Source organism: Sciurus carolinensis, chromosome 12 (assembly GCF_902686445.1).
Source record: "Sciurus carolinensis chromosome 12, mSciCar1.2, whole genome shotgun sequence".
Lineage (NCBI taxonomy): Eukaryota > Metazoa > Chordata > Mammalia > Rodentia > Sciuridae > Sciurus > Sciurus carolinensis.
In genome coordinates, this window is record NC_062224.1 from 91882723 (window position 1) to 91908369 (window position 25647).

The following is a 25647-nucleotide window of genomic DNA, read 5'->3' on the forward strand; positions in this document are numbered from 1 at the left end:
AATTATTTCAGAAACTCTTGCACCTTAGAAATATAAATAAGAATAACTAAGTGCAAGAAAATTGAATTAAAGAAGACTCCAGTTATAGCATTTTGAATAGGATATATATATTCAGTCTATTACATTGACTTATAAAAGTTTATCTCTAAAATGATTTTATATCCTCTTTGACATAAGTTGTGGTTTTTTTCAGTAAAAGTGTGGAGATCAAAGACAGTAAGTAATATAGCATGTTAAATAACATGCAGTGTTCAATATGATAGGCTTAATTTTCTTTGCATCATGAAAAGCTTATAAATAAATACTAGACTGATATGTTGGTTATATAGCAAATGAATTTTCCTCTGTAAGAGTAAAAATAAAATAAATGGAAGGCGGGTCCATTTGTCACAGTCTAATAGGGTAAAGACCAAAATGAGTCATTTAAAAACCAAAAGCAGTATAGAAGTAAAGACCTAAGACCTTGGTAAACATGAAAAATGTAATCCAAAGTCAAATAAAAGATTATCATAGCTTAATGTTATTACTTTTCAGAATAATAAAGTGAATTTTAAATGAAATATTGAAGTTTGTATTTAGTTAGGGAAAAGGCCATGTATGGACATTCAAGTAAAACAGGCTTTGATTCAGGTATGTCTTGATAGCTGGATAAATTGATAAGATTGGAAAGGAGATTTTAGTTCAGAAAATAGTGAGTAGTTTGGAAGAGCGAATCAGCTTATGGAGAGCTTGAAATTGATGAGTTAGTCCTTGAACCTGTATGTTCTTTGTGACAGAGACATGATACAATTTAAACAAGTAGACAACTAGACAACTTGCTGCCATATATATATTAGAATAGATTGAGGGAGAGATCATAGAGAAAAAGAAAGAAAACAGTTGCTTTAATTCTTACTTTTATTAAGGTGATCAAGGAAAGGGAAGGGCATATTCATACACTATAATGTGCAATAATATTAAACATTAAATTTATTCTCTTATGATAAAACAATAAAGAACAGACAAAAGGGGTGAGTGATTTTATATCCTGTTTAGATAGCCAAGGTTGTAGAAGAAAGGTAAGGTGAAGACAAATAAATTCAGTTTGAAAAATTTTTACTTATTCATGCTCTTTGTTTTTTTGTCATCCTAGAGATAGAACCGAAGACTTTAAACACTCCAGACAAGCACTCTACTACTGTGCCACATCTCCAGTTTTGAAAAGTTTTAATACATGCAGACTGGATGGTGATTTGAAGAAAAGTGTGTAGTTAGGATATTGGTTTTTATGTTATGAATAATAACTTGAAATCTAAAGTGTCATATATACTTAATGATTAGTCACCTCTTCAGTTTAATGTCCACAGTACATTCACTGACTTATAGAAAACATGTAAAATGGTGGACAAGAGCTCCTCAGTAAACCATAATAATCTGTGGACATTTCCATCATAACCCTTCCATAGTTTGTAATTACCTCATAGCCTGTCTGTCAATCCACTCAGGCACAGAGGACTGTGAGTTTGCTATATTATGTCCACTAAAACTTAATATGATGCCTCACATAAAAATGTTGAATTAATTAATGTATCAATAAGAATAATTAAAATATAGAGGCTACTTCTAACATAAATGCCTTAAACTTATTAAAGTTTCCTTAATAGAATTCTCTGTACTATTTCAATAAAACTATTTGCATAATCCACATTATTGCTTAATTAAATAATTTGAAGACATTTTCATTATTTTATTTTATGACTCTAAAATCTAGAGTGAGCTTCTTATTTCTCTGAATTAAAAAATCTTTCAGTCTTTGTTTTATTGATTTAACAATCTTAAGTGATTCCATTATTTTTTGTTTTTATTTTTTTCTGATCAATTTCAGGCTACTTATGATATTTGTATTGAAAATTTATAACCTAGCAGCTAATAAATTTCTTTTTCCTACAGAGGTTAGCAAAAAAAAGAACATCAATATTCTAGATAAGTACTAGCCGTGTACATATCTTATCAATTTATAAATATTGCTGTGCTCCATGATTTATCAAGAAAGATTTTCATAGTATATTGAATGGAAAGCCTGGGTTGGAAAGCAGTAGAGCTATAAAGCAAAAAGATAAAAAAGGTTGCCTAAAAAAACAAAAAAGAATAATAAGTTATTCAGTAGGATTTTAAGGGGGAAGATTTGGGAAAATAGGAATGAGAAAAAGAGCTAACAGTAGTCAAAGTATTTCTGTAGAAATAAAAATCAAACTGCTTATGTTGCATCATTTTAGATTCATAAAAAGTCAACTTTCAACACAATTTTTTTTAAACTAAACATATCTTCTGATTTGTCATGAGGACACTTTGCCTGACCAGCCAGCTTCTTCATGACTTTCGGGATGGTATAAACTCCCTCCAGGAGCAGCAAGTTTCTTTCTTTAAAAGGAGAAAAATAGCACATTATTTACAACTGTGATCATAAGGTATCTATTTAGGGAAGCAATGCATATAAAGTGTATAGCAAGTCGATTAATATGTAGTATTTGTTCAATAACTAGCATTTATTGTAGTAGGAAATGCAATTTAAGTGCACTAAAAATTAACTATTTTAAAAGCTGTAATTCTGATGAATTACCATTTATTTTTAATACTTTGCATTTTTCTTTTTAAGCGTTTTATATAAATAATATAATCTGAGAGTAATTATAGCAACTAGAAGTTTTGTTATTTACAAATAAAAGACTATCGAAAGGAAGGTATGCAAACTGGAGGCGGCACATGACTGTAATCCCAGTCATGCAGGAAGCTGAGGAAGGAGGATGTCATTTTTCAGGTCGGTGTGGACAATTTACCCTGTATCAAAATAAAAAATAAAATAGGGCTGGGGATGTAGTCTAACAATAGACCTTCCCTGGATTCAATTCCCAGTACTGGGTTGGAGGAAGATATGCAGATATTCAACACCCTGAAAAGTTTCTTAACAGTTCTAAGTAATCCCTTTATCTGATCACTTCTTGTCACCAGATGATCAATTGCCTACCTCCTATTGCAATTATACCCCTTCTCTCTTTTCTTCCTTCATTTCTTCTTTTCTACCTTTATTAGAACTTAGTACTTTTGTATGATTCCACCCTAACTTTCTGTTCTGCTTATGATTTTTAATTTTTTATTTTAGGGACTGCAGTTTTAGAATTACATCTTTAAGTTACCACTGATTGATCTCTCCTCACCAGAATTTCTTCCCTACTCCCTACCTGGCCTTTGCATTTCACACTGGCACTCCTACTTTTGTGTTAAACTTCATGCTTCATTGTCGTTATTATTATTTCAACATTCATCTGTTATTAACCAACAGATTAATTGCTAGAGATTTTTCAACAATAAGAAAATAGTCATATATTTACCCATGCTTTTAACACTTTGGTTTCCTCATTTTTCTAGATACATTTTTCCATTCAATATCATCTCACTTTGGTTTGAATATTTGCTGTAAAATGTCTTCAAGTTCCGGTTAAGAATTCTTTGAACTTTTGCATGTGTGAAAATGTCTTTATTTGAGCAGAGTTTGTGAATTTTATATTGTTGCCAACTGACTGTTTTTGCATCCCATAAATATAACTGAACTTTGTTTCTCCCTGAAATACAGTAAATTTACATGGAAATGGCTTAGTCCTGTAAGTTGTTGTTTTTAATACTGGTTATGAGAACCACTGCAGGATTTAGTCTAGAATGAATAATTCCCATTGCTGAAATGGGACTCTTCCTGGGGTCCTTATCTAATGCAACATGAAGTTTTCCAGTCTGCTTGGTGTGAATACATGGAAATAATGACCACATGTGAGTTCCAAGCACAGTTCCCTCTAACCTTTTTTTTTTCCCCTCAGCCTCAGTTTGCTTCCTCATTCACTTCACGCCTTCCTATTCTGTTAAGTACTCAGGGCACAAAGGCAGATTACTGGAGTTCTCACTATGTTGCTCTTTCTTCTAAGGGGTTCTCTGCTTTCAGTGAACTCACTGATCTTTCATCTCTTCTCAAATCAGAGAATTCAGCAGACTCAATCTGGGTTTCACTTCCCTTTAGGCAAAAGACTGGGGCAATCTTTGGGTATATCCTATTTCTCATTTTTCAGAGATTAGTGTCTGAAAGTCTTTATGTTCCATGCTTTGAAAACCATTCATTCACACATTTTGCCCATTTAAAAATTATCTCAAGAGAAAGGTAAATCTAGACCTACTCCTCCTTCTTGACCAGAGCAGAAATCTTATCATTAGCAAATAAGATAGTTCATATTTATATTTTTAAAAATTCTTGATTAGACCAGTAGTGTAATTTACTACATAGAACACTAAATTTGAAATTAAGAATTCTTCTAAGAGAATTTAATAGTAATCATAACTAAAGCAAATGAGAGCAACATGTAAGAGGTATCATTCATAACATCACGAATGTGCTTAGAATTAAATCTAGAAAAAGTGTGCAAGATCATTATGAAGAATTTTCTAATATTTTGTTAACATAAATTGAAGAAATCCTGACATTTGGACAATTCATGTTCATAGTATAGAGAAGTGAGTAGCAGTAAAATACAGTTTACTTAAAATACAGTTTTAATTTTATCCAGTTTCAATCAAAATTCATACATGGTTAAAATGAGAAATGTAACAAGTCTATTTTAAAGTTTATAATGGAGACCAAAACCTGAAGTGTAACCAATACCATCCAAAAAGAAACAAGATGCACAGATTGCTTTGCATCATACGTATAATTCAGATAAAATGGTAAATTTTAAGGTAACATGTTATTGATATAAGAATGACCAATAAGATAAAAGGAATGAATCAGAACCTAGAACAAATTTACCTTGAAAAATACATATATATTAAAATAAATTGTCCCAAGAAGTTTATGCACAACAAAGTAAACAACTGACGAAATGAAATGGCAACCTATGGACAGGGAAAGAATATTTGCAAATCGTATATTCTATAAAGGATTAATATCCAAAATTTATAAAGTACTCATACTATTCAATTTGCAAAAATAAATATCATCATTAAAAAATTGTCCTAATACCTGCATAAACTTTTTCCCAAAGAAGATTTACCATGCTCAAAATGTACATGAAAATATGCCTAGTATCATGAATTAGGGAATTTGCATCAGGAAAATACAAATAAAAACCACTATATAATGCTACCTCATACTACTTAGGATGGCTAAGATAAAAGGACAAAAGGTAAATAAATGTTGGAGAGTATGTGGAGAAAAGGGAACTCTTGTACACTATTGATGAAAATGAATACTGGTATAGTCACTATGGAAAATAATACAGAGGATTCTAAAGGAATTAAAAATAGTTTTAAAATATGACCTAGCAGTCCCTGTTCTGGGTGAATACTCAAAGGAAAAGAAAATTACCATCTCATAAAGATATCTGCATTCCCATGTTACAGCCTTGTTCTTAATAGCCAAGGCAAGGGTACAATCTAGGTGTACATTGATGGGTGAATGGATAAAGGAACTATAATACATATAAACAGCAGAATATTATTTAACCCTAAAAAAGAATGATTTTGCCATTTTCTAAAGCATGGATGGAACTGGAGGATATTAAGCCAAATTAATGAGCCAGAAGTACACAGAAAATATTTTATTATCTTATTTATATGGAATCTGAAAAAATTCAAATACAGAATAAACAGTAGTTACCAGGGGTGGACCAAGGCAGATGGAGGATGGCCAAATGTAGTCAGATGATACAAAATAGCAGATACGTAGGATGATCAATGTACAGATCTAATGTACAATGTGAAAACTAGAGGTAAAAAATTTTACTGAAAATTGAATTTTTTGCTAAGTGAATACATTTCAATGGCTCTTGCCTAAAAACAAAACCAAAAAAAAAAAAAAGAGAGAAATGATGTAAGATGATATGTGCTAATTCTTCACAATAATAACCCTTTTATTTTCTATTGGTAGTGTCACTTAAATAAATACTAAAATTTATTTAAAGCATTTGCTTCATACATTAAGATAGAAATTACAGATTTTCCAAAAACATTACCACAACATTGATGTAAAATACCAACAAAAAACCCCCACCACTACCAACAAAAAAAATCATACAATGTACACTCTCTCTCTCTCTCTCTCACACACACACACACACACACACACAACACAAGCTTATAGCATTCAAACTTAAAATGCATGATCATCTCATATAATGTTTGGGGACAGATAGATATAGATGGTAGGTAGAGAGCATATAAAAATATTGTTCTAGTGAATAAAAATTTAAATTTGAAAGAAGAAATTAAAAATATTTAGGGAATATAGGAATTATATTTTCCACTTTGAAATTAGAGTAAGAAAGTCACAGGGTGTGCAAATCACATAGAAAGATGATGGAGTTTGATAAATTTGACATCGATAACAGCATAAAGGGTTTTGATACACTACATTAAAAATTTATATAAACGAATGAAATGACAAACCACAAACTGAGAGAATATGTCTGCAATTCACATAACGAGCCAAGATTTAATGTTCACCAGTTATAAAACTAAAAACAAACATGAAAAGAAAAGGAATAACAAGAGGAGAAACTTTATCAGGATCTTAGAGAAGAAAATACAAATGGACTATGAGCATAATAAAAAGTGTTTATCATCACTAATGATAAGGAAAATGCAAACTGAAAGCCCACAGAGATGGCATTTCACATTTACCAAATGGATAAAGTCAGACAACACTCAGAGATGGCAGGGAGGTGAAGCAACTGCTGCACTAATTAATACTCTTTTGAATATGTATGATTTGTTTAGAAACTGAAAAATAGTTTAACACCACTGAATTTTAAAAACTGAAAATAGCACACTATGATACAATTATTTTAACATTAGCTGTTTGCCCAACTCCTACACACACACACTAGGAGGTATTTCAAAAGTCAGAGGAAAGGTTTACCAATGGTAGATTGCAAATAAACTGATACATTCTTACACTGAAATACCACCATATACTAATAAAAACACACTGGTTAAAGACATAGGGAAGCTGTGAATGAATTTCAGAATATATAACTTTGCATGAAAAAAATAAGCCTGAAAACTCTACTCTCCTTTATATATGACTTACACACATATATACACCACACACAAACCCATATTCCAAACTGTTTTGGTAAAGCTAAACTTAAAAGTAATAAATTTTAGATGTAAACCTCAAGATAATGTGCTTTTGAGGGCAGCAAAAAGTGGTCAAGGAAGTCATGCAAACAGTATCAAAGTAAAGAATATAGTCAGTTATATATTGAGTGGTGAATGAATAAATGTGTTTATCTTACTCATATTTCATATTTTTTATCTATTTACTATAGGCATAATTCTTGCAATTAAAAAATCCTTTGATAAAAGGGGAATACACTTAATTATAAACAGAACTAGATATTGCATTTATTAACTTTAATTTTGTCGCCTAATTACAACAAGCAGGAAATATGAATAGCTTACACATTTAAATATTTTCCTGTCAGTGGGAGGTAATGCAATGATCCATACACATAGGTTTTCACAACCTGTATTTTTGTCTGGCTGCTGGGTAAGTCAATCTTTCATTTGCTACTGCAGACATTCGGGCCATCAAATTTACATTCCAGGGAACAGAATAGGAAAAAAGGATAGCAGCTTTGAAAACATAGTTGCACATAACCTCTCTGATCATGCACCATGTTGGTCAGAATGTACCCATGCGACAATGTGGGAGGATTATTTTAGTTGGAAATTTTACTGTCTTTGAAAAAAAATTAAACCTGTAACAAAAAAAACAGAAATATTGATATTGTATACCAATGCAAGAGGTCTCTGCCTCCATTTAAAAGGCTAAAAAAATTAAATTTTTTTATGATAATACCAAAAGAAAATGGAAAATAATTTTGAGGACTTTGGTAAAGGTAATTAACTTAAGGTTTTTATTCTAACAGTAATGAAAGAGTCGACCTGCAGATAAAAGATTATTGGATTTAAAATTAGAATATGAAGGTCACAGTATCAAGTGTAAGGAAAATGGAGAATACTATCTTCCATAATATTCCTTTAACTTTTATACTTTTCATGCTCTGTCCTTGGGTTGTATTATGTAAACTGGTTTACTATTCCATGATTCTTCTCCTTCTCAAGCAATATTTTCTCAATGAAAAAGTATTTTTTCTATTACTTTAGAGAATTCAAAGCCTTAGTATAGAATAGCAAGCTTATGTGCTTGTAGAGTGTGCAATCTTTTCTCATTCATCTTAACATACCTACAATCTATGAGAGTGTCTAGCAAATAATGTTTTTGTTAAATTCTAGGTTAGGAGAAAATATTGGAAAAATATCAGTCATATCAAAATCAAACACACACACACATTGTCATCCCTACTCTGCTAAAGGTTAGCACTTAGGCAGGAAACACATTGGTTAATTAGAGGAGAGATTAATAAAGTGATCATGTACAAAAAATTGTGGAGAGTATAAGGAAACGATAAAGCATAGTTCAGGATTCCCAAAACAGTACCTGCAGGGAGAGGTTTGCCCAGGTCTGAAACTTGAGGGGTGGGGAGAACCCTATGGAAGGAACAGAGAGAATTGGCTGGGCTGAGACTTTTGGATAAAAAACACTGTCAGCTGTAGTGACCCGGCAGCTGGAAGCAGGAAAATAATTGCTTGGTCTGCTTCTGCACCCTTCTCCTAAAGCTCTGACCTTTCTAAACAGACATAGCAAGGCAGAAGTCAAGTCAGAATTTTATTTTATTTTTAATTGAGGCAAAATTTGCATATAGTAAGTAAAGTGCACAAATCTTACAATTTTCCATATTTATTTTCAGGTGGAAAAGACTCAAATAAAGCCGCAAACATTCCCACCACAGTTTCAGTCTCCTTTATGTTTCTTCCCCCCAATTATGCACCTCTATGGTCCTTTCCCAATGATGCTTCCTTTTCAAAAAACTGATGGGAAAATACTACTGTGAATTGTTTCACCATAGATTTAGTTTTGCCTTGTTTTGAACTTCATGCAATTGATATTATGCAGTTTGTATATTTTTTTTAACTGTCATCCCCCCACTAGAGAACCTGTACTTAACAAGAGTGTGGTGTATTTTCATGACTGTGTAGTATTGCACTGTGTATGTATATGTACACATAGTGTATATATATGTGTGTATATATGGAATATATACAAATATATACATGTATATATATAAAATGAACTGTCTGTATATAACAACGTAGATTAAGATTTGGGTTGTGCCATGTCTGTATCTATAATTTGCAAGTTCCTAATTACATTTTTATATTTCTTTTGGTGAATATACACATTTTTTAAGTTGCAGGTATATCCAAAATGCAACTGGTCTAAAGTTGAGTGTGTGTGTGTGTGTGTGTGTGTGTGTGTGTTTACATACTGTCAAACCATTTTCTAACAGGATTGTACCAATTAGTAATTATAACAGTAATGCATATGAGTCTCATATACACAACCTTGGTGGCACTTGATAATTGCCTTATTAAATTTGCCTGCTCTGGTTGGTGTGTAATGAAATTTTCCTCCATTTAATTTGCATTTGTCAGATAACTGATGAGATTTTCTCTTCTAACGTGCCTATTGACAGTGTTTGCCTCTTTTCCCTACTCTTTTTGGATTATTGGACTATCCAGCTTCTCCAAAGGAGAACTCCCACACCCCACACACATTTTAAGTGGTCTATGAGAGGGAGCTGATACAGGTGGTAGTAGAGACTGGGCACATTTGGCAGACTGGAAAGTTAAATAAGATTTCTATATTGCAGTCTTGAGACAGGCTGGCAACTGAAACACAATTTTTTTTTTTTTTTACAAAATTGATGCTGAGTTATTTCTTCTCCAGGAAACCTTCCTTTTTACTGTTAAAACCTTCCACTGATTGAATGAGGCTCGCCCATATTACCAAAGGTGATTTTCTTTACTCCAAAACAATTAATAGTCCTTTTTATCATGATGCTTCAGGGATATCAAAGAATGTAGTTAGTTGCAAATAAAGAAATAAATCATTTTTGCTTTCCTCTCTCATCTCCTACAGATGCCTTTCAAATGTAGGTTCTTTACACAGTTCTTAAAGCCTACAGAATGGGAGAAAATCTTTACCAGCTATTCCTGTGAGAGGGGATTAATATACAGAATATATGAGGAACTCAAGAAACCTCTCCCTTGCAAAATAATAACCCAATCAATAAATGGACAAAAGAATGACACAAATATTTCTCAAAAGAAGAAACACAAATGGATGACACACATATGAAAAAAATATTCAATATGTCTAGAAATCAGGGAAATGTGAATCAAAACTATACTAACATTTCATCTAACTCCAGGGAGAATGACAAATATCAAGAATACAAATAAAAATAAATTTTGGCAAAGATTTGGAGAAAAGATACACTTGTCAATTGTCAGCAAGACTGCAAATAGTACAACCACTTTGGAAAGCAGTATGGACATTTCTCAAAAAACTAGGACTAGAACAACCATATGACCCAACTGTCCTGCTCCTTGGTATTTACCCAAAAGAACTAAAATCATTTACCACAGGGATATAGGCACTTCAGTGTTATAACACAGCAATTCACAATAGCCAAATTGCCCAGATACCTGTCAATGGATGAATGGATTAAGAAAATGTGGTTTATATGAACAATTGAATTTTACTCAGCCATAAGGAACAAAATTGTGGCATTTGCAGGTAAATGGATGGAACTGGAGAATATGCTAAGTGAAATAAGTCAGATTCAGAAAGTAGAGGATTCAATGTTTTCTCTAATGTGTGAAAGCTAGAGCAAAATAAGGGAAAAAAGAGGGGAGTCAGGTATCATAAAGACATATGGAAGATCAGGGCAGTAGAAAAAGGAGAGTAAGAGGGAGGAAGGAGGAACTGGAAAAGGAGGAAATGCAGATTAAATTTAATAAAACTGCATTATGTGCATGTATAAATATACCACAGTGAATTCACCCTTGATGTATAAAGCACTGATCAAAAATAAATAAATGAGCAAGAGAAAGACAGACCAGTAGAACAGAGGAAGGAGAAGGAGGAGGAGAGAGGGAAAGAGGGGGCACTAGGGACTGCACTGAAATAAGCCAAACTCGATGCATGTATGATTTTGTCAAAACGAATCCAACCATTATGCACAAATACAATGTTATAACTCTTTTTAAAAGACTACATTGGGGAGCACAGAAAAGATTTGTAGACAGCTACAAGGGGAATCAAATGGGGAAAATGGAAATTATCCAGCATAAATTCAATATAGGAAATCTGCAAGATTTCTGCTCAACATCAAGCAGAAATGATGCCAATACAGTAGATCACAACGAATTTGACTTAAGTTCAAATTTCCCTTAAATCTTAGCTGGAAAACTTGGTATTTACAATAAGTAATTGATTATGATGGAAAATGATTTTAGCACAGCTTATGCTAATTATTCAGTTCAAAGAAAGCAAGCCATTGTTACATTTAATTCTGACCTCTTACTCGTGACCCAAGTTCCACTCCATTTTCTGTAAGAGATACATGAAAATACATGAAAAATAAAATGACTTCTGATTGAGGATTGGATAAAAAGAAATGGAAAAATATAGGGTACCTGACTGATCAGAACATTTACGTTATAACGGAGAATTTATAAATATTAATGGCTCAGATATTTTTAATACCTAGAATGCTCCTGTTCCCTCTTTTTAGGGATTAAAAACAGCCCAGTCCAAAAATGTCTTTGTTGAAGAAATTGACCTACATTCACAGGTGTTTATTCTTCCTGGTCAAGAAGTGAAGTGCCATTGAGGTATACAAAATACACTTTGCATTGTATTTCTAATTCTTTTCTAAATAGAACTGAAGTTCCATAAGTTTTTATCTGTGCTCCAGGCTCAAGTGATACTACTGCTTTATATTTTATAGAGCTACCAAAGGATTTGAAGTTGGGAAATGAAATGGAAACTCTGCCTGCAAATTCATAATCAAAGTTGTACAATGAAAAATGAAAAAAAAAAAAAAAAAACAAAATCTAAAGCTGAAGTAGTATTCTAGGTCAGTGATGTTCCAAGTGTGGTTCATGGATTATCTCTGGTCCACAAACTCTTTGTTATTTCATCAATATAAATACAAAAATTGAGAGTAGTCATCTGGAAATATCTGTAGCAATTGGATAGTTGCACATGTCAAAATATTCTTACTAGACATTGGCAGTAGGATCTTCCTTTAATTTATAATATTTTAATGTCTGCTTTGTAACTGTATCTTAAAAGCATATGAGATCTGATATTCATTTCTTCCATGGGAAAACATTTCTAATTTTACTATAACAATTAGGTAAGAAACGTATTGAAACTGGATGGATGATTAAAAATAAATTTTGAAAATACCTTAACTCAAGGTTCATTTTGTATAAAATTTACAAATGAATATCACAAGCTTACTAAGGTTTTAAAATCTTTTCCATTATCACTGATATATTTCCATGAGTTGGATTGTTTTAATATGAATGCTAATAAAACAAACTATAGCTAGAGTATAGATAGGATTATTTTCTAAGAATGGTACCATCCACCTAATAGATTTGATAAACTAACAAGCAGATTGGGTACAATCTGAGTTATAATTATCATACTATATACACATTTAGACAAACACTGCAGGTATTGGTAATTTTAGTGTCACAGACAGGTTTTCCCAATGTGTGCATATGCTTGTTTAAATGTGGAAATTTTCTGTATTATAAATTTATGACTACAAGAATTGAGCTACATCAACTGCAAAAGCAATTATTGGTCAATCATCTTTATGCATACTTTCCATCAACAAGATATAAAATAATTATACAATTTTCTTCTTTTTATCGTAAATATATTCACTTTTAATATTTTTGTCTAAGAAAGTTGAATTTACATTTTATATGCCATTACTGATTGAATTTTATTTTTCTAGCTCTTAATAGTATGTTTTACAAAATTATTTTTCCACAAACTGTCGGTGAAAGGTAACTGATCCTACACTATATATAATTTGAAAAGTGCTAAGCTGATGAAAATTTCAGAAGTAAAGTTAAAGATTAAAAATATTGGCAATTATTTTGAGTCATATGTAAGATGTAGAATATTAATAAGTAACAATTCAAGTAACAAAAGAAAGGAAAAGCAGAAGATGAAATCTAAATTTCAAATTTCTGCAACTGTAATTACAGGAATTGTTTTTATTTTTTAAACATATGTGGATAGGGAAAATAGTTAATAATTGACAGGCTAGTAAAATTAGTTACATCGCACTTAAGGAGTAAGACATCAGGTCTTGCAAAACTATTTTGACACCACTAATTATGTGAATCATATCTTATTGCTCACTTGTTTAAATCTCACAATAATTTGTTATTGCCATTTATAGCATTGTTTAGATACTATTTCCATAGATATTTTTAAATCTATTTTGAATAGCTATTTTATTTATTAAAATTACTTTATATTCATCTGGAATTATGTGCCCTGTGTGCCTCAGTATCTATCACACTGTCTAACCTAAGAATGAAGCTAAATAAAACATATTGTGTGAATAAATGAATGATGGACTTAACTAAACACACAGTCTGATGTTCAGAATAATATGCTTATTAATTAGCTACTTCCATTTGCTTGTTTTTGGTATCCATCTGTCTAGCAAAACTACTACAATTAAGGAAATGAAGTGTTAGGGGTTATCTTCAGTAACTGCTGTTCATTTTCTTCTTAGGCAAAGCTGAGATACTAACCTAGTTTTAGAAGAAAATTCACTTTGAATTGTCTTTTTATCCTTTTTAATTCCAAAATGGTTTGAAATGCAGTAAGAAAGCTTTGTCTCACTAGGATATATTCTATAACTCCCTCCACCATAAAGATTCCAATAACCCACATCTCTAAAATAATTTTGTTTAAAATTGCATCCCATGTATTTTGTATTTGTTAATCTAGGAACTCCTGATTTCCAAAAAATAGTTTATAACTTTTATATTTATTAGGAAACAGGTTTAAAATCCTAAATTTTTCTACTTTTATGAAACTGATCAAAAACATTGTCCTTATTCAAAATATTATAAATAATTTTATATGTAACACCCATGTTATCTGAATATATCCACCCAAAATTATATTTGAAAGCATTTTATTATTCTGTAAGGCAAGAGCTCTGTTTACATTATTTGTTAGAGTTTTGAGAAATGTTTTTTCATTCATACACATGATTGACCACCACCAATTAGGGATAGATCTTGAGTATACAGATATGAAAAAGATATAATCTTTGCTCCCTATCAAGTAGAAAGGTGGAGTATCAAAAAGATTAAATATGTCTTTATATTTTCTTGGGTTGTTTTATAAGTAGTTGAAGAAAATGTATTTGAAAACATATGTATAATTGTATTGCAAAAATGAATGTTTAGAATGATAAGACATCTTGGAAACTTGTAACATCAAGGACAAGTATAAGGAAAAATTAACGTAAGGTGTAATTTAAAATTATGTAGTTCAAAAATAGCTTCACACAATTCAAATAAATATTTCACACATCAGAATTATACATAAAGTATATGTGAATTTATGCTGAAAATTATGCTGATACTATATAATTGATATTTCAAGATTTTATAGGAAAATGTAAAATTTTGATACATTAATTTATAAAACAGTCTTGATAAAGATCATGAAATATACATAATTTTCTAATAAAACATGTAAAAATCAACATAAAGCATTGTTATGGTTTAGTTATGAGGTGTCCCCCAAAGTTCTTGTAGGATTGCAGGAACTTTCAGAGGTAAAATTCTTAAAATAGGACTGCTGTAACCTAAGCAGTGGATTAATACATTTTATGGCTAATAATATGAAAGAACTAGGTGGTAAATGTAGACAGAAGGGGTGTGTCTGGAGGAAGTGACCACTGGGGATATAACTTAAGGGTTTATATTTTGGCCCTTGCTCCTCCTGGGACTCATTCTAGACTGCAGGTCATCCAAGCAGCCTTCCTCGGCTCTGCTTTTCCTCCACAATGCTATGCTTTACCACTGACCCAGAGAAATGGAGTTTACAGACCATGGACTAAATCTCTGAATTCACAGTAAACTTTTCCTCCTCTAAGTTGTTCTGTATTTTGGTCACAGTAATGAAAAGTTGACTAACATGAAGGTCAATATTTTAGGGTGAATTTTAGAAATATTGTTACTAATGAGAAGTTGTGGTTATTAAATAAAAACACGTTTAGAAAACAAGCATCTTCAACAAATCTTTCAAATAGCTTATGTTTTCAAGTGGTATTTATATTACCACATATTATGATTGTGAAAACATATATTTTAATGTCACATTTTTAAAGCCCAGAGACTCTTTCCAACAAAGAGTCAAACATTTCACTGGATTCTCTAATAAGCTATTTCCTAAGTTTGCTTGTCAATAAACCCTACAAAAAATGCTATCTTGTTATCACTCTTCCCATCACAAATCTGAGAAAAATTGAATATTGACCTAAATAAGGAATGCAAACTTGAAACAATAAAGAATAATCTATTCTAATGTGCTCTTTTATTCCAAATGGTTTAATTCTCAATAAACTTATTATTGCCTGGTCAATAGGAATAAAGGATTAAAATTTGATGACTTTAGACAGACTTAGCTTGGAAAACAGTGTTTCACAAATCACAAAGCTTTTCTGCTATGTGGAAGCTATTCCCCTGTTAATTGGTAAGGTCAAATAAGAAAAAAGGTTCAATTAAAAAAAGAAAAACATAGTACATGAAAGAAATTCTTCTCCTTTTACTTGAGAAAAATATCAGAAAGGACAATAAACTATAGATATCCAAATTTCTAATATTAATCTTTTGGGATATAATATATAAAACAAATAGGTCAAAACCCAGAGAGTTAAGCATATTATTAACATTACAAGATTACCCTGCAGAAAATGTGAAAGTGATAAAATATATAACATGTATCTGGGGAAGGAGATGATCAAGAGTAGGTAAATTCAATCTATTCAATGAAATAATATCAGAAAATTTCCCAAATCTGAAGAATGAAATGGAAAACCAAGTACAAGAGACCTACAGGATTCCAAATATACAAAATTACAACAGACCCACACCAAGGCACATTATTATGAAAATACCTAACATACAAAATAAAGACAGAATTTTAAAGGCCACGAGAGAAAAGAATCAAATTACATTCAGGGGAAACCAATAAGAATATCAGTAGATTTTTCAATCCAGACCTTAAAAACTAGAAGGGCCTGGAACAACATTTACCACGCCCTGAAAGAAAACGGATGCCAAACAAGAATCTTATACCCAGCAAAACTTACTTTCAGATTTGACAATGAAGTAAGATCCTTCCATGGTAAACAAAAGCTAAAGGAATTTACAAAAAGAAAGCCGGCATTACAGAACATTCTTAGCAAAATATTCCATGAGGAAGAGATGAAAAACAAATATGCAAATCATCAATGGGAGGAACTAGCCTAATGGAATAGCCAAAAAAGGAGAAACCAAATCATGTCCAAAAACAAAAATGAGTCAAATGACTGGGAATACAAATCACATCACAATAATAACCCTGAATGTTAATGGCCTGAACTCATCAATCAAAAGACATAGACTGGCAGATTGAATTAAAAAGAAAAATCCAACAATATGCTGCCTGCAAGAGACTCATCTCATAGAAAGAGATACTCATAGACTAACTGTGAAAGGATGGGAAAAAACATACCACGCACACGGACACAGCAAAAAAGCTGGAATATCCATCCTCGTTTCAGATAATGTGGACTTCAAGCCAAAACTAGTCAGAAGGGATAAAGAAGGACATTACATGCTGCTTAAGGGAAGCATAAATCAGCAAGACATAACAATCATAAATATCTATGCCCCGAACATTGGCTCATCCATGTACGTCAAACAAATCCTTCTTAATTCCAGAAATCAAATAGACCACAACACAATAATACTAGGCGATTTTAACACATCTCTCTCACCACTGGATAGCTGTTTCAAATGAAAATTGAATAAAGAAACCATAGATCTCAATAACACAATCAACAATTTAGACTTAACGGACATATATAGAATATACCATCCAACAAAAAACGAATACACTTTCTTCTCAGACCACATGGATCCTTCTCTAAAATAGACCATATTTTATGCCACAAAGCTACTGTGAGCAAATACAAGAAGATAGAGATACTATCTTGTACTCTATCAGATCATAATGGATTGAAATTAGAAATAAATGTTCTAGTGCTAACTAGAAGATGTATGTTATGGTTTTATTATGTGGTGTTTTTCAAAGACTCCAGTGTTAATGTAGGAATATTCAGAGAAATATTAGTGGATTATGAGAGTTGTAACATAATAAATCCTTCTCAATTTTAATGGAGTATCTAGTTGGTTACTGTAGGCAGGTGAGCCGTGGATGGATAAGGTGGCTCACTGGGGGATTGCCCAGGAAGGGTTCATCTATAGCCCCATCTCACTTATTTCTGCTACCCAGCCACCATGTTTCTAGAAGCTTTCCTCTGCCATGCCCCTCTACCATAATGTTCTGCTTCACCTTCACCCAGAGCAATGATGCCACTAACCATGGACTACACTTCTGAAATCATGAGCAAAAATAAACTTCTTCACATAAGTTGTTCTTGTTCGGAATATTGTTCACAGCAACACAGAGTTAGCACATTTATTTTTTAAATAATTCCATGTATTAAACAGTGGCTTGAAAATTAGAGGGAAAAATAACACTGGACTTTGGTGGTTGCTGCAGTACCTCTGGGAAGTCCAAAAGCCAGCAAATAATACATTTCAGACTAAACTTGTGTGTTTGTTATATCTGTATTAGCTTGCAGTTTATAAAATCTCACTGAAACTTAGTACATTAAGCAATCGTAGTCATATTTTGAAGGTGAGAAATAGTCAATGCCCCACTAATTTTGTTCAGATTTCTTTAGTCTTCTATTTCAGTTTATTGACTAAAACCATCTGATGGTTAGTGGTGATGGTGACACATATCATTTAATTGGTATAATCGCAGAGGAATTTTCAGTATATGCTATTCTCAGGCACACCAAAGATTACTTCACAAATACTGGAGAGATCAATACCATTTATAACCGAAAAATATCACCATTAATGTAGAACTTCAACAATAAGCACAATAATGGATTGATGCCCTAAATTCTGTTGTTTTCTTATAGGATTGACTCATGGGAGGGATTGATAAACATGATTTTAAAAAATCATCAGTGATCTGGAAAAATATTTTTTAATAGAGGAATTATCATCATTCTAATAGTGTATGATAGAATGAATACTTTAGGAAGAGTAGTATTTACATGGGGTGATTAACAACTATGAATAAATATTGAGCAATGATGTTACTGTGGGAAATCTTTTGAAATCTCATTTTCTGAAGAAATTAATACAGTATTAAAATGGTATTAAATATGAGAGCAGATAAACTTAACCAGCAGGATGTAACTTTCTTCAGATTCGCGATGTAGAGACATACTTGAGAAGCTCAAGTTGAGGAATTTCTGGTCCCAGCTATTAAAGGAGGGCAGGTTTTTCTCCTGTCTTACTCAGCAAGCAAGGTCAATCTCACGGTAGAAAATGATATTTTTCTACTTAATCTTTTAGATTGGATATTTCATTCTCCAATTTGCTTACCCATAACACCTAGACACAATGCTATCAGGTTGCCTACCTAGGTAGTCCTCTGTAATCTGTTTTCAGACATCAGGAATGGAAGAAATTACTGTGCAGTTAGGACAATTAGTGGTCACATGCAACTATGGATGTCTTTGACAATTACTGAAGAGCATAAGGAGAAAGGAGGCAGGGGTGATAAACCATTAATAATGCTGCATTTGGCCCTCAGAATTCTTACTTCCTTCAGTTTCTGTCTCACAACTGCTGCAAACAGAATATTAAAAATAAAAAGTTGAGCATACATACAGTAGAAAAGTTCAGATGTATGTGTTAGCATATGTGGGGATTTGTTTGTTTGCAAAGGTCAGTAAATGAAATGGGTTATAAATAAAATAAACTTTTAAGAAGCACAGTTAAATAATGAACAATTATGCAAATTCTCCTCCATCCAAGAAAGAGTACATAACACTAATACGATCAATAATTTAACCCGAAATATTATTCTATTACATTGGCATGCTGGTTAAGGTATCTAACATTTCAGGGCAATCTATAGAAGATCTAGAATAAAATGCTGTGTATTGGTTCACTTTTTTAATGGCAACAATAAGCTGAAATATAAAATATATTTTTATGTTGTTGCTGCAAGTCCTAAGTTAGGTATACTAATAATTCCTTCACTAAATTTTTAATTTGAAAAATAAAAATAAAAATTAATTTTCTCATTTGTTATTATTTAAATAATGATTTAACTCTGGCAGGGAATTAGAGATCTGATTTATTTTAACATTCTATATTTTTATAATAATTTTCTTCTATTTTTTTCTTTCTCTTCCACTATTTCAAAACATCTTACAATGAAATAACACTCATACATATCTTGGTTTGAAATGGGCAAAGCAGGGGCTGGGGGTATAGCTCAGTTGGTAGGGTGCCTGCCTCCCAAGCACAAGGCCCTGGGTTCAATCCCCAGCATGGAAAAAAAAAGGGGGGGGGGGGTGAGAGTAGTAGTAGATTACTCCCTTCTCTATCAGTACTTGTTGATTGTGAGATTTGGGGTATAACTCTGGGGAGAAAACATAGTTTTGAAATAGTGATATACTTAATCCTGTTATCTTTTTACATAAGGAAACTGAGGAAAACAAAGACTAGATTTCTTTCCCTCAGCTGCGGATATTAAAGAACTACACTAAATTATTAAGAGATTGATTGCAATCATTTTCTTAAAACTCTCTGCAGTGAACGTCTGGAGAGAAAATGATGTACTAGTAGTAATAACAGTGTGCTGAACAATATAGTATAGATTTGTGCTTTTTAGTGTATTGAATATGCTTTTAGCCCTTACCCTGAAGTCAAATCAATTTAAATTTTGTAACTGATGGAGTACAATTATCAACATTTTCCTTCTATTCCCTACTTTTTAACGCAACTGCACATAATGGTTTAAAATTATATTCACTCAATCTATATTCATATGACCTCTAGAGTTTTATTGGAAGCAAGGCAGCAATAAAAAAACTGGCTTGAATTACAAACATGCATTAATATGAGAAAAATTTATCTGAAGAAGTACTAGGAAAATGATATTGAATGGAAGTTCTACCTAATGCAAGGTAGCTAATTATTCTATCCCTTGAACTTGTTTTCAGTTATCTTGATAAGTTTAAAAAATTTAATAAGAACATTTTTCAAGGTGGCACTGACAAATTTTACTCAATCATTAATTTGACAAGTTTACTTCTAAGTTTTTAGATCATTTTCTAGCAACCAGTATGTACTATAATTTGCTTTCCATACTAAGACCAAATATAAATATGCTAAGACCCAGCTAACACCCAGCTAAGAACTGGATGTAAGTGCTTAGGAATTTATTCTGCAAACACTTGTCAAGGGCTGCTTTTTTCAACAGGAAGATAAGATGAATTGGACCTCTATTAATATGCTCAAGGGGAATTATCATTCTCATAAGCAAAATAGGATCAGTACAAAATAGCTATAATACCAGGCAGAATGTGAGCAGGAACTTAATGGTAGTGAGAATTAAATCTGCATAGTTAATTTAAAATAATCAAACCCAACCTGTTTCTTGTGAACTGAGTAATTTGAGTCACATTCAAATATCTACACCTTTAATCACTCTATTACTAATCTTCACAAATAAACTTTCAAAGTTTCACAATCTTTTAAACAAATAGTGTATAAATCATTAAGAATTGACTGATTATTGAAGTTTAAAAATGGAAAATGCAAGTTATAGAATTAAGTGTTTTATGACACATTGATAATTTTTATATTTTATATAGTATAAAAATTCCTGTACAAGTGCATATGACAACAATCAATTATAAATGAATTAGTTTTTGATATAATTTCTAGCCTGAGAGTATTAGTTAGTTTTCAAATTATGTAGATTCCATTCTGAACCACAAATTTATCAAATAATTTTTTCACTAAAGATCTGATTTAGCCAAAGTTCGGCACTATTTTACAGAGTTACAAATCCATTTTTATACTCTAATAATTTGATTATATGAAGATCTATGATAGTCATAAAACACTTGAGTATTTTGCCAGTTTGTATTTTAGCACATTCATTTTGTTCCATACCTATTTACCTTTTATTACAACCAAGAATACTTTAAATGTGCACTTTATCGTTGATAATTTAGCATTCCTATCTTTGAAATGGGAATTCCAAATTATTTACATCATCTTAACTTCACAAATACTATGCAAGCTCTTGAAACACATATAAATTGACATTCTAACAACATTTGCTAGAATAATAACATACAATAATAACATAGTGCTACAAAGAGGCACTGTAACAGAGCTCTAGCTGGCAAATGAACATGAAAAAATACCAAGAGCATTATTAAAATGCAAAAGCATGAGAGATGTTATTAATATTTGAAGAGATTATTGTGGTCCATGTAAAATTGTGAAGAAAAATCTAATTTAATAACAGAACCAATAACCTTCTACAAAGTCATTGATTGTAAAATCAATATATGAATAGTAGCAGCCTTTTGCACATGAATAATTTCTAATTAGGAATTATAATAGAAAAATAATCTAGGTATATAAAAATGTAAAAAGTTTTTGTATGCTTTGTTGTTCATAAAAGAATACCTTGAGAAAGACAGTGAAATGAATCTGATATAACTTTTCTATGTACATGTATGAATACGCCACACTGAATCTCACCATTGTGTACATCAACAAGACTGGAATCCTAATTAGAATGAGCTATACTCCGTGCTTGTATAATTAGATCAAAATGAATTCTACAGTCATATATAACTAAAAAGAACATAAAAATTTAAAAAAGGAAATTACGGCACCACTTTATTTTTTAAATTATTATTATATTTTTATTTTTTGATGAACACACGTTTTAATCCATGACTGGTAATGGTGCTTGTCAGGCACAGGCACAGGTGAAACAGTAATTTTGCCATTTCTCCAAAAACTGTTCTGTACTGCTCACAATTAGATGCCTCCTTTTATCAGTCTTGATTATATTTTTTTTTTCCTTCTTCTTCAGGAATCCATGTAGAAAGGAAAAGGGAGAAAGCAAAAGATGTGAAAGGGCAGGAAGACAGGAAAGTGCATTCAGTCAAAAAGGCACCACATTCAGCCTGGCATTATTTGCATTTTAAATTTTTTATTTTTATTTTAGTAATACGTGACAATAGAGTATATTTTGACTTCTTTACATAAACATGGAGTACATCTTATTCTCATTAGGATCCCAGTCTTGTGGTTGTACATGATATAGAAATTCATGTGTGCACAAAGGAAAGCTGTGTCAGAATCATTCCACTATCTTTTCTGTTCCTATCCCACCTCCCTTCCCTTCATTTCCCTTTGTCTAATCTACTGAACTTTTATTCTTACCCTGACACCCTTGTTGTGTGTTAACATCCACATATCAGAGAATATTTATTTGACCATTGGTTTTTTGGGGATTGGCTTATTTCACTTAGCCTAATATTCTCCAGATCCATACATTACCAGCAAATGTCATAAGGTCATTTTTGAGTAATATTCCATTGCGTATGTATACCACATTTTCTTTATCCATTTATTTGTTAAAAGGCACCTAGGCTGGTTCCATAGTTTAGCCACTATGAATTGAGCTGCTGTAAGCATTGATGTGCCTGCTTCACTGAAGTATATAAAAATTGTTTTAAGTACTTTGGTTATATAACAAGGAGTGGGATAGCTGGGTCAAAAGGTGCATCCATTCCAAGTTTTATGAGAAATCTCCATGCTGCTTTCCAGAGATTTACACAAATTTGTAGTTCCAACAGCAATGTATTAGTGTACACTTTTCCCTACATCCCTAAAATTTATTGTTACTTGTATTCTTGATTGTTGCCATTCTGTCTGAAGTGAGAGGAAATCTCAGTGTAGTATTAATGAGCATTTCTCTTATCAGTACAGATGTTGAAGATTTGTATATTTTTGTTGACCATTTGTATTTCTTCTTCAGTAAAGTGTCTGTTCAGTTTCTTTGACCAATTTTTCATTATGATATATTTTTTGGGGAGTGGGTATCAAGTTTTTTGAGTTCTTTATATATCCTGGAGATTAATGCTTTATCTAAGGTGCAGGTGGCAAACATTTTATCCCTTTCTGTAGCTCTCTGTTCATATTCACGATTGTTTCCTTTCCCATGAAGAAGTTTTTTAGCTTCATACCATCCCATTTATTGATTCTTGATTTTACTTATTGTGTTTCAGGACTCATGTTGAGGAAGTCATTCCCTAAGCTGAAATGATCAAGAGTTAGTTCTATGTTTTCTGCTAGTAGATGTAGAGTCTCTGATCTAATGTCTAGGTCTTTGATTCACTTCAAGTTGAGTTTTGTGCAGGGTGAAAAATAGGGATTAAATTTCATTCTGTTGTATATGGATTTACAGTTTTCCCAGCACCAGAGGCTATATTTTCTCCATTGTATGTTTATGGTAACTTTGTTCAGTATGAGATAACTGTATATATGTGGGGGCAGTTTCTGTGTCCTCTATTCTATTCCATTGGTCTTCTTGTCTGTTTTTGTGCCAGTAAGATGCTGTTTTTGTTACTATAGCTCTGTAGTATAACTTAAGATCTGGTATTGTGATGCCTCCTACTTCCCTTTTCTCATTAAGGATTGCTTTGGTTATTCTGGGTCTCTTATTTTTCCAAATGAATTTTATGATCACTTTTTCTATTTCCATGAAGAACATCATTGGTGTTTTAATAGGAATTGATTAAATCTGTATAGCACTTTTGGTGTATGACCATCTTGATAATATTAATTCTGCCCATTCAAGGTCACAGGAGAACTTGCCATCTTTATGGTCTTCTTCAATTTTTTTTTCCTTAGAGTTCTGTAGATTTCACTGTAGAGGTCTTTCACTTGTTTTGCTAGATTGACTCCCAGATTTTTTTTTTCCTTTTTATTTCTAATTTGTCAACTGATTCATCATTGGTGCATAGAAACAATTGATTTATGGGTGTTAACTTTATATCCTCCTATTTGCTGAAATTGGTTATGAGTCCTAGGAGCTTTCCAGTGTAGTTTTTTTTGTGTCTTCTACATATAGGATTGTGTCATCTACAAATAGGGATAGTTTGAGTTTTTCCTTTCCTATTCGTGTCCCTTTAATTTCTTTTTTTCTAATTACTCTGGCTAGTGTTTCAAATACTATGCTGAGTAGAAGTGACAAAAGAGGGCATCCCTGGCTTGTTCCAGGTTTTAAGAGGGAATGATTTCAATTTTTCTCCATTTAGAATAATGTTGGCCTTGAGTTTAGCATATATAATTTTTACAATATTGAGATATGTTGCTACGCTCCCTAGATTTTTTCCAAGTGTTTTGAATATGAATCCATCTGTAGTTTTTTCAATGCCTTTTCTGCATCAATTGAGGTAATCATGTGATTCTTGTTTTGAAGTCTGTTGATGTGATGAATTGTGTTTATTGATTTATATATGTTGAACCAAGCTTACATCCCTGGGATTAAACCCACTTTATCATGGTACACTATCTTTTTAATGTGTTTTTGTATGCCATTTGTCAATATTTTAATAATTTTTGCATCTAGGTTCATCAGGGATGGTGTTTTCTTTCCTTGATATGTCTGTTTGATTTTAGAGTTAGGGAGATACTAGTCTGGAAGTGTTCCCTGCTTTTCTGTTTTATGGGATAGTTTGAGGAGATTGCTTTTGGTTCTTCTAAGGTTTGTTAGAACTCAGTAGAGATTCCATCCATTTTCTGGCCTTTTCTTTGTTGGTAGCCTTTTGATGGAATCTTCAATTTCACTTTTGAAATTCATCTGTTTAAATGGTGTATGTCCTCCTGATTCAATTTGAATAGGTCATATTACTTTAGAAATCAGTTAATGTTTCAAGAATTTCTATTTTATTGGAGTATAAGTTTTCAAAATAGTTTAGGATTATTGTCTTATTTCAGTAGTATCCTTGATGATATTTTCTCTTTCATCACAAATTTTAGAAATTTGAGTTTTGTCTCTTTTTCTTTTAGTTAGCATGGCTAAGGTTTTATCAATTTTACAGATGTTCTGAAAGAACCAACTTTTTGTTTCATTTTTAATTTTTTAAATGTAATTGATTTTGGCTCTGATTTTAATTATTTCCTGTATTGTTGTTTTTAGTGTTGAATTGTTCTTCTTTATCCAGAGCCTTGAGATGTCATGTTAGTTTATTTATTTGGTGACTTTCCATTCTTTTAATGAATGAGCTTAGTTGCACGAACTTTCCTCTAAGAACTGTTCATAGCATTCCAGAGATTTTTATATGTTGTGTCACTATCTCAATTACTTCTAAGTACTTTTGTATTTCATCTCTGATTTATTCTGACATCCACTGATCATTCAGTATGTACTATTTTGTTCCAGGTGTTAGTTTCTATTTTTTATTATGTTTTTTTTTCTAATTC